This window comes from Salvelinus namaycush, chromosome 3, assembly GCF_016432855.1.
Source record: "Salvelinus namaycush isolate Seneca chromosome 3, SaNama_1.0, whole genome shotgun sequence".
NCBI lineage: Eukaryota > Metazoa > Chordata > Actinopteri > Salmoniformes > Salmonidae > Salvelinus > Salvelinus namaycush.
In genome coordinates, this window is record NC_052309.1 from 72,959,612 (window position 1) to 72,977,028 (window position 17,417).

The following is a 17,417-nucleotide window of genomic DNA, read 5'->3' on the forward strand; positions in this document are numbered from 1 at the left end:
GCCTAAATATATATACTATGGGTAGCAGGCATTGGGTCAAGTCCCCTGTTAAGGAGATGCAGGACCATTTATTGATAAGACTAAAATCTATAAATTTCAAAATGGTCAAACAGGACACATCGAGGGCCATTTAAAATCTGAAGTGCACTTCCTGGAGAAAGGATGCAAGTTTTTGGTGTACACTACAGAGCATACTATCCTCTCATCTCACAAACATGAATGGTACACAGGATGTATCTGTTGAATGCATCCTATGACCCATGCGCTGTGGGTTATTCAGTAGTGTTTAGGATGAATATCCTAAAGATGCAGGCTATCCGACTCCCACTCCACATCATCTTGTAATCAAGATTTTGATCAGCTCGAAGACAGATGGTTTGCCTGAGAGCCCCCTCCCCCCTTCCCTTCCTCCGATCCTGAGCTTTAGTGTGCGTGTCTAGACCAGAGTTATCCAGACTTACGGAATGACACCCACCTTCCCTCCATCTCCACCTCCCTCTCTCACCCCCCCCCCCCCCCCCCCACTTCACTGAACCTTGGAGTCACCAGGGAGTTGGGGTCATCCATCTAACACTCGAGCTGTGCTAAAATTAGTGGAGCACTTGGGAAACTTAAGCTGGCAAAGTGCCAAGTCATTGTGCTCTACTGAAACTGTGATATCTATTGTATCTACAAGGTGTTGGGTTTTTCAGCACCTTCAAAATGTTTTTAACACAAATATATCTAATCCTGGTAACATCTCATTACTGAGCTGTTTTTTGTATCAAAACACAAATGGACCGATAAGGTTTTTGCAAAAAAGACATCCAAATGTAGGCTAACCATTGCTCAGCTTCTGGAGGGCCACATAATGCTACATCTGGGGACCAGGCCAGATACTGGAAACAATTGACTCTTTGCCTCTAACGTCTCCATTCTTCAGTAAATGTCCCCAGTAAGAATGAGGATCTGAATGAGAATCTATTCACTGTTGGCTGTGTGGTTTGGTTTGCCGTACCTCATTATCCTTCTGTCTGCGTACCATTATACAACTCACTTCAGCCAGCTCTACTCTGAGGAAGCAACAATCGAGGCTTTCATACCGTAAGTGCAATACACACACTGCCACCCAAACGTCTGGAGCTTAGAAGTTATTTTCATCACTCTGTGTAGGAGTATGGTGCCCACGCAGAAAGAGGTTTGGATGTGGCAGCCCTAGAACAGCCTCTAGTCTCCTTTACCTCAGGACTGCTGATGACAACTCAAGAACTGGATAGCCTTCTATAGCCATGTCCCATCTCGTGATGTTAATTAGCTAGTAGGCCTACATTTGGTATGTAGCACGAGTTGAAGCTGCTTTTGTAAGAGCTATTTGATTCCGTTGTGAAGATACTGTGACTAGAGTTGCCACGCTTCACTGACTTGGAGGTCTTTGGTGCCCTGTGGTCGAGAGGGGCTCTGTTAAACACAGGACAAACAAACACCTCAGAGCTTCTCCAGTGTGGAAATCCCAGTGCTGTGCTCAGCGACTCCAAACCCTCACCCCCTTCTTTCCAATCCTGTCGTAATGGCAGCGTGACCCTGCGGTTGTGCTCCCTGCTCAAATCCCAAATCCCAGGGTGCTCAGTCTCACAACATGTTTTGGATTCCTGATGCTGTCGTGTGTGTGTGGATTGAGTATCTGTCTATGGGTGGGTGGAGATTTTTTTTCTCCTTTTGACTTTGTCCATTGTGCTGTGTGTGGCTTGTCTCATTCTCTGTGGTTTCTTTGAGCATAGCGTTTGTGTGTGTGTGTCCAGGTGTGTGCGTGTCTGCCCCTTCATCTGGGTCTTTCATCTTCATGTACAGCCTGTTTTATAACTTCCCCTCGTTTTTTTGTATTTATCTCCACTTCACTCATCCTTGCTCTCACCACCCGAATCTCCCTCGCTCTCTTTCCTATAAACTCTTCACATAATGTCTGTATTGTTCAGAGCGCCCAGCGACTCGTAGCCAGGATTTGCATATGTGACAGATCCCATATTCTCTCCTCCACGCCCGGGGCCAACACCCGCCAGAAGATGTAGGAGTCAAGGGCTGCCCTCTCAAACAAAGTGAATGATCTCTCTATCGCCTCTCAATCCTTCCCCAGCAATTCAGTTGCCCTCTCATTCAACTGAATAGGGACCCACGGATCGCAACCCACCAACACATTTTGTGGCTTGAGTAAGAATCAGTATGCATTGTCAGAGTGAGTATTGGTTGAAGCATTCACTGTAATATGGCTAACTCTGGCCTTGCTATTGTCTGGTGGTGGGTGGATGATGGTGTAGGCTACTTGAAGTTTTGCTGCCAACCTGTTGTACGTTGTCCAGATTTCAACTCGATACAACTCAATTGTCCAAGCACCTTCCTTTCCTTTGCTCTGATGTGTGGAGGTGAAAGATAATTTCCAGTAGCTTTTAGGCTAAATTCTTTAATCTTTTCTGCTTTTTAAATTCAGTCAGAGAGCTACTTTAGACTATTGAGATGCATCCTCTTACTTTCATTCTCTGGTTTGGATGACTGAACTTGTGGGTGAGTGGAGGGGCTCTAAGCTTACTCCCTCAGCCAAAGACAAATAACCTAACTGGAAAATCACCCCATTCCCCTAGTGGATTCAGGGTATTGAATAATATCCCACTGTGTTCGCCTGTGCATGTGTGTTGGTGCGTCTCCTTATATGTAACTTATTTCTTGGGGGAAATATCTCTTCACTTTGACTAGTATTGGATCACTCTGCACTGTCAACAGCTATAAAGCATAAATAACAAAGGCATGCCTCTCTTGCTCTGTCCTCACTCTTCTCTCTCTCCCTTCTGCTCTCTGCCTTTCCTGGCCAGTTTAATAGCCAAGAGTACTGCTAAACATTGTTTGAATTCGACTAGTACCTGAATGCGAAAATACCACATCAATTCCACATGAGATGTCAGCCAGTACAGTTTGTGCAAGCCTCTTGAGTCTGAGCATTGTGTTAGTCTTCCACATGTAGTTATATTTCACTCGACCATACATGTGTAACGCAGCCTTTCTTTTGTTATCATAAAAGCCAGTGCTGCAAGAGATTGGGACCTTTGATACCTTGGGGGAAATCATGACATCATAGAGGATGTGCAACTTTCTTGCAGTTGAGCAGGTTCGGGTGTCGCTTACTTAAAATCCCTTGACTCGCTCCAGTCTACTGGGCTGCTCCTCCGCTTCTCAGCTGTCATCTCTGGTGTTTTGGCTATAGCTCAGTTGTATCTGTATCACACACCGCAATAACGTACGGGGCTTGTGTGTTGCATGCACAAAGGAGCCTAGCGTTGCCCGTGAGTTCACTTTTAGAAACCTGAGGTAAGGCCCCTTATGAATGTCTCCTCTTGTGCGGAACATTTGGAAACTTTCCATGCGCTGTAACACCGTACCCAAACAGGCCCCGAGCCATCGAGCGCAAGTTGATTTTGTTCCCCCACACCAAACGCGATCAAGACACGCAGGTTAAAATATCAAACAAACTCTGAACCAATTATATTAATTTGGGGAAGAGTCGAAAAGCGTTAAACATTTATGCCAATTTAGCTAGCTAGCTTGCAGTTGCTAGCTAATTTGTCTTATTTACCTAGCTTGCTGTTGCTAGCTAATTTGTCCTGGGATGTAAACGTTGAGTTATTTTACCAGAAATGCACAAGGTCCTCTACTCCGACAATTAATCCACACATAAAACGGTCAACCGACTCGTTTCTAGTCATCTCTCCTCCTCCCAGTCCTTTTCTTGTTTGGACTTACAGTTGAAGTCGGAAGTTTATATACACCTTAGCCAAATACATTTAAACTCAGTTTTTCACAATTCCTGACATTTAATCCTAGTAAAACTTCCCTGTCTTAGGTCAGTAAGGATCACCACTTTATTTTGAGAATGTGAAATGTCAGAATAATAGTAGAGAGAATGATTGATTTATTTCAGCTTTTATTTCTTTCATCACATTCCCAGTGGGTCTGAAGTTTACATGCACTCAATTAGTATTTGCTAGCATTGCCTTAAACAATTAAACCTGGGTCAAACATTCCGGGTAGCCTTCCACAAGCTTCCCACAATAAGTTGTGTGAATTTTGGCCCATTCCTCCTGACAGAGCTGGTGTCACTGAGTCAGGTTTGTAGGCCTCCTTGCTCTGCTTTCAGTTCTGACCACACATTTTCTATAGGATTGAGGTCAGGGCTTTGTGATGGCCACTCCAATACCTTGACTTTGTTGTCCTTAAGCCATTTTGCCACAACTTTGGAAGTATGCTTGGGGTCACTGTCCATTTGGAAGACCCATTTGCGACCTAGCTTTAACTTCCTGACTGATGTCTTGATGTTGCTTCAATATTTCCACATAATTTTCCGTCCTCATGATGCCATCTATTTTGTGAAGTGCACCAGTCCCTCCTGCAGCAAAGCACCCCCACAACATGATGCTGCCACCCCCGTGCTTCACAGTTGGGATGGTGTTCTTCGGCTTGCAAGCCTCCCCCTTTTTACTCCAAATATAACGATGGTCATTATGGCCTAACAGTTCTATTTTTGTTTCATCAGACCAGAGGACATTTCTCCAAAAAGTATGATCTTTTGTCCCCATGTGCAGTTGCAAACCGCAGTCTGGCTTTTTTAGGATGGTTTTGGAGCAGTGGCTTCTTCCTTGCTGAGCGGCCTTTCAGGTTTGTACCTGTTTCCTCCAGCATCTTCACAAGGTCCTTTGCTGTTGTTCTGGGATTGATTTGCACTTTGATTTGCTTTGCACCAAAGTACGTTCATCTCTAGGAGACAGAACGAGTCTCCTTCCTGAGTGGTATGACGGCTGCGTGGTCCCATGGTCTTTATACTTGCGTACTATTGTTTGTACAGATGAACGTACCTTCAGAGGTTTGGAAATTGCTCCCAAGGATGAACCAGACTGGTTTCTTTTGATTTTCCCATGATGTCAAGCAAAGAGACACTGAGTTTGAAGGTATGCCTTGAAATACATCCACAGGTACACCTCCATTTGACTCAGGCTAATTGACATCATTTATCAGAAGCTTCTAAAGCCATGACATAATTTTCTGTAATTTTCCAAGCTGATTAAAGGCACAGTCAACTTAGTGTATGTAAACTTCTGACCCACTGCAATTGTGACACAGTGAATTATAAGTTAAATAATCTGTCTGCAAACAATTGTTGGAAAAATTACTTGTGTCATGCACAAAGTAAATGTTCTAACCGACTTGCCAAAACTATAGTTTGTTAAAAAGAAATTTGTGGAGTGGTTGAAAAAACGAGTTAATGACTCCAACCTAAGTGTATGTAATCTTCCCGACTTCAACTGTATATGACAATTGGCAATTAACTTTCATAAAAGGTGTATTACCACCACCGACCTCCATTCGTCTTTCAGTCACCCACATGGGTATAACCAATGAGGAGATGGCACGTGGGTATATGGTTCAATAAACCAATGAGGAGATGGGAGAGGCAGGACTTGCAGCGCGATCAGCGTCACAAATAGAACTGACTTCGACTTTAGCCCTTGGCAACGCAGACGCTTGTTGGTGCGTGCAAGCAATGTGGGTGCAATAATTTAATACCATGCAGCTCTAAATTAATTTTGCAACGCGAGCGGTGTAGTCAGCATGTAAGGGGTCAAGGTGCGCCTTCGAGGGAAAAAAAGACATGAACACCAAAATGGAGGGAGGAGAAAGAGTAAAAGAACGAAGGATGTCCAGGAACGGGGCCAGAATGTTGAAAAATGATTCTGACAGATCTGAGTTTTTATTTTCTTTACGATGTTTTTCATAGCTCGGCCTTGGCAGAATCTATCCCTCTCTTCTCCCAGGGGAGGAGTCAATCAATCAAATGTATTATGAAGCCCTTTTTTACATCAGCAGATGTCTCAAAGTGCTATACAGAAACCCGGCCTAAAACACCAAACAGCAAGAAATGCAGGAGTCTGTGGTGTGTGTCCACATGCTGACTTCACCATGTGTTACTGTGCCCCATATTCATATGAAGCGAATGTCTTAATTAAAAATCCTAAACTCCTATGTTGTCTGCCATGCAGTCTGAGAATATAAACTTTAATCGGAAATGAGACTTGTGTTTTTCAGTTAGCGGGTTATGCAAAGGTTGGCTGTAATGCTGACAGTTGACACTGAATCACTGACTGATGTTTTCTCTTTTGCAGATACACCAGAGTGCATCAGTTGGGAGATGGGAGAAGGGCTTAGGCTTGAGCCTGTCGCTGCCCCACCCGTCTCACTGTGAGGCCTTTGTCTCCCACTCATGGTAAGTCCCCACAGCCTACATCCCAAAAACAATTTTTTTCATGTAATGTGCGTGTCATGTGCTATTGTTTAGATGTCATGTTATACCACAGAAAAAGTCTGGGGACAGTCGCTACAAACAATGCCAGTTTTGTCTGAGCACAGGGACAGTGTTCATGACTGTGAGAAACTGAATATCTGGTTGAAGTTGGTCCATTGTGAGTAGCCTAACTGTCAACTAACTTTTGACTAACTACCATTGAAAGATTAGTGGAATCTGTGTGGGTAGCTGGACAGGTAGGATGACTGACAGTGAAGGTGAACAGGTGGTCACGTGTCAGGTGACAGAGGAATGGATGAGACTGAGGCAGGAATTCCTTTAACCATAAAGTGGTATATTTACTGAGTAGTCTGTGCTGCATAACAAAGGAAACAAAATAACATGTATCCAATCAAATTCATAATCACAAAGATCAAATCATAACAATCATTCATTATTAACATAATTAGGGAATTCAACAATCCAGTTCATGAAGAAGTCAATAGTAATCACCCGTGAGTCATTTAGGCTCTTAACTATTTATCATAAATCATGAAATAAATACAAACAGTGAATGGTCATTCAATCTATAATCTCCTTTAGTTTGATATCAAAGTCGATCAGTTAGCAAACAATGACGTTTCTCGTTTCACCCTTTCAATTGTCTTCATGTGTACATGTAATTAATTGAATTACATATTAACCATATCGATTGCATAATTGGCCTATGAGGATCCGTATGGCCGCGATCATTTACAATTCACATTACACAATATGTTTGAAGCGTTCGCTCCAAGCCGCGCTCCGCGATAATAACTATAAACAATAACTGATGGCCCGCTCTCCCGATCGCAACAGATAGTTCAGATGAAAGGTAACAGAGTCAAGTAGCCTAACTGTCAACTCTACAAAACCACGTTTGACATTTTTGATAGGGAAGCAACAGCAGGGTATGGCCCCATTTTATACGGTCTGGATGAAACTGTTCAAGTTCTATAAATGTACATCCTCTCTCAGGTCCAAACTACTCTTTCTCTACACTGTTCCAACTACGACCAAGAAATGGTAGAAGTTCCCCAGATAGAACTGTTGGCAGAGGTACGGTAGGCAATGGTAATAGTTCCCCAGATAGAACTGTTGGCAGAGGTACGGTAGGCAATGGTAATAGTTCCCCAGATAGAACTGTTGGCAGAGGTACGGTAGGCAATGGTAATAGTTCCCCAGATAGAACTGTTGGCAGAGGTACGGTAGGCAATGGTAATTCCACATGTGTTGCAGTTTTATATTCCTTGTGAAAAAGAATGCACTATTTTTTGCATTTTAAGCCTAAATACACTTTACCTTAAATTCATAAAAAGTTACATTCTCTACAGAAACTTCAATGTCTATTGGAAAATTGGAGCTGTCAAAGATGATGGGTCAGTTGTATATCCAGCCATACACTTAGCCCATCTCTCACAAATGTACACATGCTATGTCATTTACATGTACCTGGTTTTTCAAAACAGCAGCAAGGCAGGTACTTAACAAAGCTCTCCTTTCAATGTTCCTATAGCCACAAGCTAGAATTCATTATCAAACGATATCAAACGACTCCAATAACACACAAAACTGCATGGAGCAACAACCAGAAAGACGAACTTCCACCAAGAATTGCCACACATCCCGTACTCATTTAATGCAATAAAGCGACAAGTGAGACCCAAACAAAGCCAGCCCTGTGTTGAGCTCAGTAGCCCTCTCCCTAGCCTCTCTTTAGAGAACACTGTCTTGTTTTCTTCTCACAGAGCTGAGGCGAGCATCACCATGTCCACTCAAGGCTCATCTAATTATCCAGTGGCCGCCCAGCCGTGAAATTTGTGTTTTGCTGTGAAATGGAGCCAGTGTGGCTGGAGGAGACCTTGGCGTTTTGAGAGACCGTCGCAAGGTCCCTTTTCTTTAGAACGGACAAGGGCCGGGCGAGGAGGAGGATACAACGAATGGCGTATCCAGCCCGGCCAATTCAAGGAGGCCATAATGAGCATAACAACAGCGATGGCAGGCGCACCACAGTGGATTGGCAGAGGATTATTACCTTTGATCTGTTATGAAGAGGGAGGAGCTAGGTGAAGGGCAATTAGCTGAGAGGCAGCCGACTGACTTCTTTCTTTTGTAGCTGTTGTCAAGGGGAGTAAGAGATATGGTGCTGTTTGCATAAGACGTGATGGCTGAATGGGGTAGTGTGAAAGAAACCGACAGGGACTGGATTTTCATGGTGGTGGTGGTGGTGCATATGTAGATGTAAATCCATAAAACAAAGACCGTTTTGAATGGTTTCTGGTGTATTTCTATCTTAAATGAATATGTATTAATGTAACAATTGATTTCTAGAGGCACTTCTGTAGTAGGCCTATGTTTTATATAATCATACCGGCTAATGGAGAGAATAATTGGAAAAGTCTTTCACTGTGTATTTTCAGTGACTCGTTTTATTGACATGTCAAATGAACAGATAGGCTGGTGCCTAGCTAATTGTTTGACCATTTCTTGGGGATTCCAAGAGATTAGAATGTAAACCTCGCATGATTTGCATGTGGTTTGATCTGTTTGTTACTCAAGAGGACATGGGGCATGGAGGGATGAAAACATTACCGATGTTTTATGTGAAGGTTTAGAGACTGACCTAATGCCTTTTAAAGGGGTTAATAATGACTTCTCACAACCTTTAGAATCAGGTAAGCGTGATAGATCCCTAGGGTCCACTTCCATGGATAAAATCGCTCCGCAAGATTTCGTAACCCATGCTCAAGTGGTCCAACTCAGCGCCACTGCTGCATACCTTTCCTTGATGACATAGCTACTGCGTTACTCATACGATTAACCTAGTAAATGCTTTCAAGCTTTTGCTAATGACGTGTTTATGAAAAGTATCAGAAGGACTATTCATCTGCTCAGCATTTAGCATTAGCCTAAAGCCTTTAAAACATTCTGGCGCATTAAAATAGTTAAAATCGCCCGCCGAGAACCACTGTGACGTCTCATTTTTGAGCACCGCTGTGATTAAGGTGTTAGCTCGCCACCTGTGATCAAGTGACAAAGCTATTGTGTGTTATTTTAAGCACAGGCATCTGTTTCTCAAATGTCTGCTGTTTTTAATTGTCTTGAAGCAAGTCAGCTTGCTTTTATGCACATGAATTAATTTAGACTTAACTGTTCTACCCTTCGCTGTTGTCATGAGCAGCTCAATTTCAAATGCTGTCAAACCAAATAATCTTCACCTATGACCTGCATATCTTGTAGGTTAAGTGAATTGTTTTCTCCCCTGTATGATTTGCAAAACAAGCCGTCCTTGACGCATACTGTATTTCCCCCAGCATGATTGTGCTGTCATGTACATTCACTACAACTAACAATTTATTTAGCTCCGATAGCCAATTAGACTGTCTGCATGAGGCCTGGTCTGTTTGCTGAGACCCACTCAGGCGTTGGAGTGCTTATTAGTTATCGGTCTTCTTGGGGGTCTGGGTGGACAGCAAAGCATTTTGGATTGACAGAGCGCCTCAGCCCTCGTTTTCCAACCGTTTACATTGTGTCATTGGATGCTCATGTCATTGGAAGCTCACACTGCCACTCAAGATTAGACAATCCTGGGCCTCCCGGGTGGCGCAGTGGTCTAGGGCACTGCATCGCAGTGCTAACTGCGCCACCAGAGTCTCTGGGTTCGCGCCCAGGCTCTGTCGCAGCCGGCCGCGACCGGGAGGTCCGTGGGGCGACGCACAATTCGGCTAGCGTCGTCCGGGTTAGGGTGGGTTTGGCCGGTAGGGATATCCTTGTCTCATCGCGCTCCAGCGACTCCTGTGGCGGGCCGGGCGCAGTGCGCGCTAACCAAGGGGGCCAGGTGCACGGTGTTTCCTCCGACACATTGGTGCGGCTGGCTTCCGGGTTGGAGGCGCGCTGTGTTAAAGAAGCAGTGCGGCTTGGTTGGGTTGTGCTTCGGAGGACGCATGGCTTTCGACCTTCGTCTCTCCCGAGCCCGTACGGGAGTTGTAGCGATGAGACAAGATAGTAATTACTAGCGATTGGATACCACGAAAATTGGGGAGAAAAGGGGATAAAATTAAAAAAAAAAAAAAAAAAAAAAAAAACTCATCGGGCCGGCAGCAACATGAGCAATTATCATGTTCTTTTAGTTGCAAATCGGAGCAGGCCAAGCCGCTGTTAAACTGCCTGCCTCTCGCTTCATACAGCAGGAACATTACAACTCTCGCTCCTCAGGGATAGGAGCTCATGGTGGACATTTTGTCTGACAATTCGTGCCATCATGGCCGTTGACATAGTCACAGCCCTCCCTCTCTTTCTCACACATCTTTCTCGGTATTCGCTAACACCTCCTTCCATCTCTCACGCTACTTCTCATGCTGTAACTCGCTAGTTCTCGGTTCCTGTTCTCTCATTCCCTTTTTATTTATCTTTTAATATCCTCCCTTTCTCTCTTATTCTCTTCACCTAATCACTGAACATAACAGCACAGACACAAGTGAGGAGAGATGGAGGGGAAGTGCGGAGAGGGAGAACGAACATAAGATTGGCGTAATTACAGAGCACCCTGTTTTTCATGGTCAGGAGGACTGAGTGTCTGAGTACAGCAATAACAGTAAACCGGCTTTGTATACAGAGAGCCGCGGCATGAAGCAGATTTGTTTTCGAGGCGGTTGGATACACAGTGGAAGCAGGAGTGGGCGGTCGCTCGGCGGGGGTCTCACCTGATGCAGACTGCAGCAGATCTGTCAGTGGCGATATTTCACGTCGTTTACGTGACTGCTTAGTTGATGGGTTAGACATATGTACTGTCAGGAGGTTTATCCACTCAGGTGTGTAGTAGTACACTCCCACAAAATATACACACCATAGACAAAGCCCCCCCACACCGGCACATTTCCAAATGGATGCCGTTTCCCCCTCCTGTTTGATCGCTTGAGTGATGAAGCCAATGTAATCCCACTACCACTCTTTTCAAACCCCCTCATCACCCTCCACACCCACAGCCCTTATGCATCTATAGGCCACTCAACACCCCCTAGGGGAGGTATAGTAATCCCCTGAATTCCCTCATCTCATTGTACATCTTTCCCTTGAGTTCAGTGCTCACAAAGAATGTACTTTATCTACTTCAAAGTTGTCCAAGATCAGTCACTATTCTAGGTCTCTTCTACTGCTTCTTTCTCTACCCCCCCCCTTCCATCTCTCTTTCTGTTTTTCACCTTACCTCATCTTGTCCTCATGCATCATTCTGACCGGCTGCGTAAGCTGAAACCTTGGCTTCTGGTCCTCCCACACTGCCTGTAAACTCCAGAACACAACTGTACTGAGAGATGATCTGCCAGGCTGCAGAAAACAGATTATTTTCTGAGAACCTGGGCATTCTGTTACGGGTTGAACGGGTCTGATGATGATGATGTTGATGTTGGTTACATTTGTTATTGATGATGATGGGGGATTATGATGAATATACTCTCTGCTCTCTACCAGTGTATGGGTACAGAAATATCTGATTTGACAACCCACTGAGCACCTAAACCCTCCTCCACCTGAAAACAAAAACTCCAGCAGCGAAGAAGAAGAATCGATATCTATGAATAATTTAAACGAAAAATAGAACCCTAGCTGTCAGATATTTTTTGTATTTCCTTCTAATGCCCTCGTGTTGCAGCGGATTGAATCAGCCAGTGTCTGGTGTTGATAGTCAAGTCTTACTGACAGACCTGACATGCATTCCTACAGCCCATCTAGTATTCCTCAAAGACCTCTCAATGGAGTGTCCAGTACCTCTGTGACTCCCACTAACTTGATCTGCCGGTCGGTCACCTGTGCCTACGTGTCATTTTAGTCCTCATGTTTCAGTACCACTACTTAACCCCTGTAACCAGTGCTTAATTTGTAAATCGGGAGGTCCCGGAACACATAGTGAGGGGGGGGGGGGGGGGGTTGATTATCCTTGGGGCTCTGAGGTACCGTAGCAGCGCAGCAGACAGAGTAAACAGCCAAGTAGCCTACTGTATGCGGTGGTGAAACGGACAGCACTCTCCAAGGTGCTGATTTAATTCAAAGCATTTTAGATGTCACTGCAGTATGCCCACATACAGTGGGGCAAAAAAGTATTTAGTCAGCCACCAATTGTGCAAGTTCTCCCACTTAAAAAGATGAGAGGCCTGTAATTTTCATCATAGGTACACTTCAACTATGACAGACAAAATGAAAAAAAAAAATCCAGAAAATCACATTGTAGGATTTTTAATGAATTTATTTGCAAATTATGGTGGAAAATAAGTATTTGGTCAATAACAAAGGTTTATCTCAAAACTTTGTCATTGCCAACAAAGGGTATATAACAGAGGTCAAACGTTTTCTGTAAGTCTTCACAAGGTTTTCACACACTGTTGCTGGTATTTTGGCCCATTCCTCCATGCAGATCTCCTCTAGAGCAGTGATGTTTTGGGGCTGTTGCTGGGCAACACGGACTTTCAACTCCCTCCAAAGATTTTCTATGGGGTTGAGATCTGGAGACTGGCTAGGCCACTCCAGGACCTTGAAATGCTTCTTACGAAGCCACTCCTTTGTTGCCCGGGCAGTGTGTTTGGGATCATTGTCATGCTGAAAGACCCAGCCACGTTTCATCTTCAATGCCCTTGCTGATGGAAGGAGGTTTTCACTCAAAATCTCACGATACATGGCACCATTTATTCTTTCCTTTACACGGATCAGTAGTCCTGGTTCCTTTGCAGAAAAACAACCCCAAAGCATGATGTTTCCACCCCCATGCTTCACAGTAGGTATGGTGTTCTTTGGATGCAACTCAGCATTCTTTGTCCTCCAAACACGACGAGTTGAGTTTTTACCAAAAAGTTCTATTTTGGTTTCATCTGACCATATGACATTCTCCCAATCTTCTTCTGGATCATCCAAATGCTCTCTAGCGAACTTCAGACGGGCCTGGACATGTACTGGCTTAAGCAGGGGGACACGTCTGGCAATGCAGGATTTGAGTCCCTGGCGGCGTAGTGTGTTACTGATGGTAGGCTTTGTTACTTTGGTCCCAGCTCTCTGCAGGTCATTCACTAGGTCCCCCCGTGTGGTTCTGGGATTTTTGCTTTGCTTTGCTTTTGCTTTGCTTTGCTTGTGATAATTTTGACCCCACGGGGTGAGATCTTGCGTGGAGCCCCAGATCGAGGGAGATTATCAGTGGTCTTGTATGTCTTCTATTTCCTAATAATTGCTCCCACAGTTGATTTTTTCAAACCAAGCTGCTTACCTATTGCAGATTCAGTCTTCCCAGCCTGGTGCAGGTCTACAATTTTGTTTCTGGTGTCCTTTGACAGCTCTTTGGTCTTGGCCATAGTGGAGTTTGGAGTGTGACTGTTTGAGGTTGTGGACAGGTGTCTTTTATACTAATAACAAGTACAAACAGGTGCCATTAATACAGGTAACGAGTGGAGGACATAGGAGCCTCTTAAAGAAGAAGTTACAGGTCTGTGAGAGCCAGAAATCTTGCTTGTTTGTAGGTGACCAAATACTTATTTTCCACCATAATTTGCAAATAAATTCATAAAAAATCCTACAATGTGATTTTCTGGATTTTTTTTCTAATTTTGTCTGTCATAGTTGAAGTGTACCTATGATGAAAATTACAGGCCTCTCTCATCTTTTTAAGTGGGAGAACTTGCACAATTGGTGGCTGACTAAATACTTTTTTGCCCCACTGTACTTGTGTAAGCCCAGCAGCTATACTCAAGTCCTAATTTTTGAGACATCAATGTACAGCAACATTTTTAGAAAGCACTGCAGAACACCTTCCATATGCATACATACTCAGCTGTGGGGCTTACAAGACCTGACTTTCATATCATTTTCAAGACATCAATGTAGCAGTAGAACAAATATCACAATTTCAGAATAGATCTTCAAATAAAATATATCAATATAGGCTACAGCAGAACACACAAATAGGCTTCCTGCCTCAGATTACCTTCATAGTACAGAAGAAAAAAAATCCTACCTTAGTTTTCAAAACCTCCTACAATGACTCTCCCCAAGTCCATTTAACTCCTGAGGGTCAATTTCTTGCGCAAAGCCGTGAGTGAACCAGTGGCTGTGACGTTTAGCCTCCTTCTACGGCTGTTCTGAAGACTCTGTAGTGTTAACTATAACCTGGGTGTCTCTTTAGCCTCGTCGCCACCAAATGCACCTTGGTTCGGGCATGTCCAAAAAACTATTTTCTGATGGCTCTTTGTTTTTTTGTTTTATTTACTGTACATTCCACCCACTCTTTTGCTAGTTCAATCCCTCCAGTCATTTCTAGACAGAAGCTCCCCACCTTTTTGCATGTTGTCCAGCCCAACTTTTAATTCTGCATGACAAGCCAGGGGTTATACGTCTGCTTGTTCTTGAACTGCAATTTGCACCTGCTCTGAGCACTTCATCGGTGGTTGCACTGACCCCCCCCCCCACACACACAGCTCCCCTTCTCCCGCTAAGTCTGACTCGCTAGTAGGTCTACTAACTAGTGGAGGTGCCAGTGGTGATGCTCCTCTCCTCTGGCACTGACAGTACTCTGACTCGTTCTGGGTTCGTTTTAACCATCTTTTTCAGGATTTTTGGACAAAAATGTCATTAAACTCGATTGCCTTTTCTTATCTGTTTTTAATTTGGCTTTCCCACGATTCAAATTCAGTAGAGAGACGACTAGCCTCGGCTACATAATATGATTACGTAGGGACCTCTTCACTAGTTGACTACCAAGACCTGCTGTGTCAAGATCAGTTAATTACCCAACCAGCCCTCCCCATAACCTCTATGTACAAATAAGAGAGCAGGTCTGAAATCAGTGTGTTAGGAGAGGATGATTACACAGAAGGATAGGATCACTGTGCTTTTACATGGTCTTTCTGGGGGTGGGATAAATAATTAGAAGGCAACTTGATTTAACGCTGATTGCTTTCATTAGAATGTCTACAGTACAAACAATTAATAAATCATGAGGTACCGGATCCAGGCAAATAGGTGCCGGAATAAAGTAAAATCCGAGAGGTGCCGGATCCTGTTTGATCCTGATCCGGCAGGATCCGGCTTAAATTAAGCACTGGCTCTAAACCTTTATCTTGGTCAGGGTTGTCTCCCTATTGGTCCTCTCGGTGACTACAGGGAGTTTGTGGCTGTTGACATGCTCATATAGATGTACTCGCAGGGGGAGAAGGAACACATTTTACCAGGTAGAAAGGCATTGACTCCACATCAAAGGACATACGATGGCAGCTAGAGGATCCTGTGAAGCTCTTGCTAGGTACAGAACCTTTGTTTAGTTCCGCATCACAGTGGTAAAAGTAATCTGTTTGTAGTCAAATAATATTTAGGCTAGCTAGGAATCCAAACAGTCCTTGTATCTGTGTGGTTTTTGGCTCACTGTGTCTATTCCTGCCAAGGACACTTCATTTTCGGATAAACACATGGTTTCCATTAGGAGGTCCAGAAGTGCCAGTGTCAAGCAAGGTTGTTTATCACCAAATGAAGATAGCAACTAGGTTACCTGACAGCCAAGCTATGTCCAGATGGAGACACACCAATTCTGTACAATCAGTTGTTCCAAAATCTAAGCTTCTCCTTTTTCAGATTAGAAAATAAGTCATTTGTGAAGGCTTCTGGTTGCTATTTGCATGTTGTAAGTTATAACATTAAAAGTAATTAGTCCCCCTCCCAGTGTTGTCTTTAACACTTCTGAGTAGGGTACTTTGTAAACAATGTAGCATGTATTTAGCGCTTAGAAGCTCATTAGTGAGAAGTTGATTTTGGAAATTGTGCCAATTTCTCCCTGTTCATCTTTTTGTCCACTGGGTAAGCATTTAGTAACATAGTATTTCTTATTTCCTTATCCCAAATAGCTTCTGGATCTTATGCTTAAGGCTAATTAATTGATGGCTAATTAGCTTTGCATTAACCTCTGAGATTTGAAACCTCACTATAACGATATGTTACCAGGAACACCCAGACTCTTGAGTGATCGACCAAAAAGCAAGGCCCTTTCTGTACCTCGCTTCCTCTTCTTTTCAACGAGCTTAATGTTTTAGTGCTGCTTAACTTTAATTAGAGGTGCTGGCTGGCCTCGTCTGGTTCCACTCAGTCACTACTCTGTCACACAGCCAGACAGAGCCAGGTCTCTAATAGCAATATTGGAGCAGCAGTGAAAGGGTGCGAGGCGTTTTACATGCAAACAACATGGCCGCCTTCTTCCTCTCCCTCTCTTATTATCCCTCTGCCTCATGTTTTGAATGTGTTTGTGGTTAGCCTATTGTTTGTATCCACACAAACCCTCGCCCATGTTTGGCCTGTAGAGGAAAGAGTCAAGTTCTCAGTCAATAAGCCCTTCAAACTACAGTATGTGGGGGTGTGTTAATCTGTTTTGGACGGTTGCTCCCTCACCTCTGAACCATGGTTACCTTGTCTGACTGCAAATGTAATTATAAGCAAGTTAAATGCAGTTTCCTAAGCAGAAAAGACAATTCTGTTTCAGAGAAACACAAGAGCGGGAAAGCTGGCGTTATAGTCTTAGCAGTAGATGGTTTGCCTGTGGACAGACATTTTTCTCTTTCCATTTCCTGAGCTCCAAAGGACTGTGCTTAGTGTGTTTGCAGGGCTACTGGACAGAGGACGGAATGGGGGATTGCTTTTGGAAACTAATTTCACCCCTGCTCCGCTTTCAGAGATCCTTGAATAACGGCTTCACTTGCAGCCCCACTCTTCTCATCATGTCAGTGGCCTGCTTGTTGCTCCACACAGACATCTTGTAAACATGGGTGTCACTCGCTTGAGCAGCAGTGTTCAAAGCAGACCCCTCACTAATTGCTGTATGAATGCCTAGGTTTTTCGCCCCAGGGGCAAGGATGTGGGAAGTCAATAGTTTGCAGAGAGAGGGCTCATTAGACTGTACAGAGTTTACGACAGAGGCCCACAGAATTTAATGCTGCAGTTTGTTGGGGCTACAATTACACCTTGCACACAACGAAGGCTCCTCACCATCAACCTGCTTCTCTCAGAAAGAAAGGAACCTATTTGCTTTTGACTTCAAACCATTCTTGTTGGTAGGCCACAA

The 17,417-nt window shown here is 44.0% G+C and overlaps 1 protein-coding gene across 1 annotated transcript in view; it reads left to right on the forward strand.

The window, feature by feature from the left end:
* LOC120037537 (protein TANC2-like) overlaps positions 1-17,417 on the forward strand; it is a 134,695-nt gene that overhangs the window by 30,598 nt on the left and 86,680 nt on the right. The window contains exon 2 of the mRNA XM_038983572.1: positions 6,180-6,280. The gene's annotated coding sequence lies outside the window, so the exon portion shown is untranslated. The remainder of the gene's footprint in view (positions 1-6,179; positions 6,281-17,417) is intronic.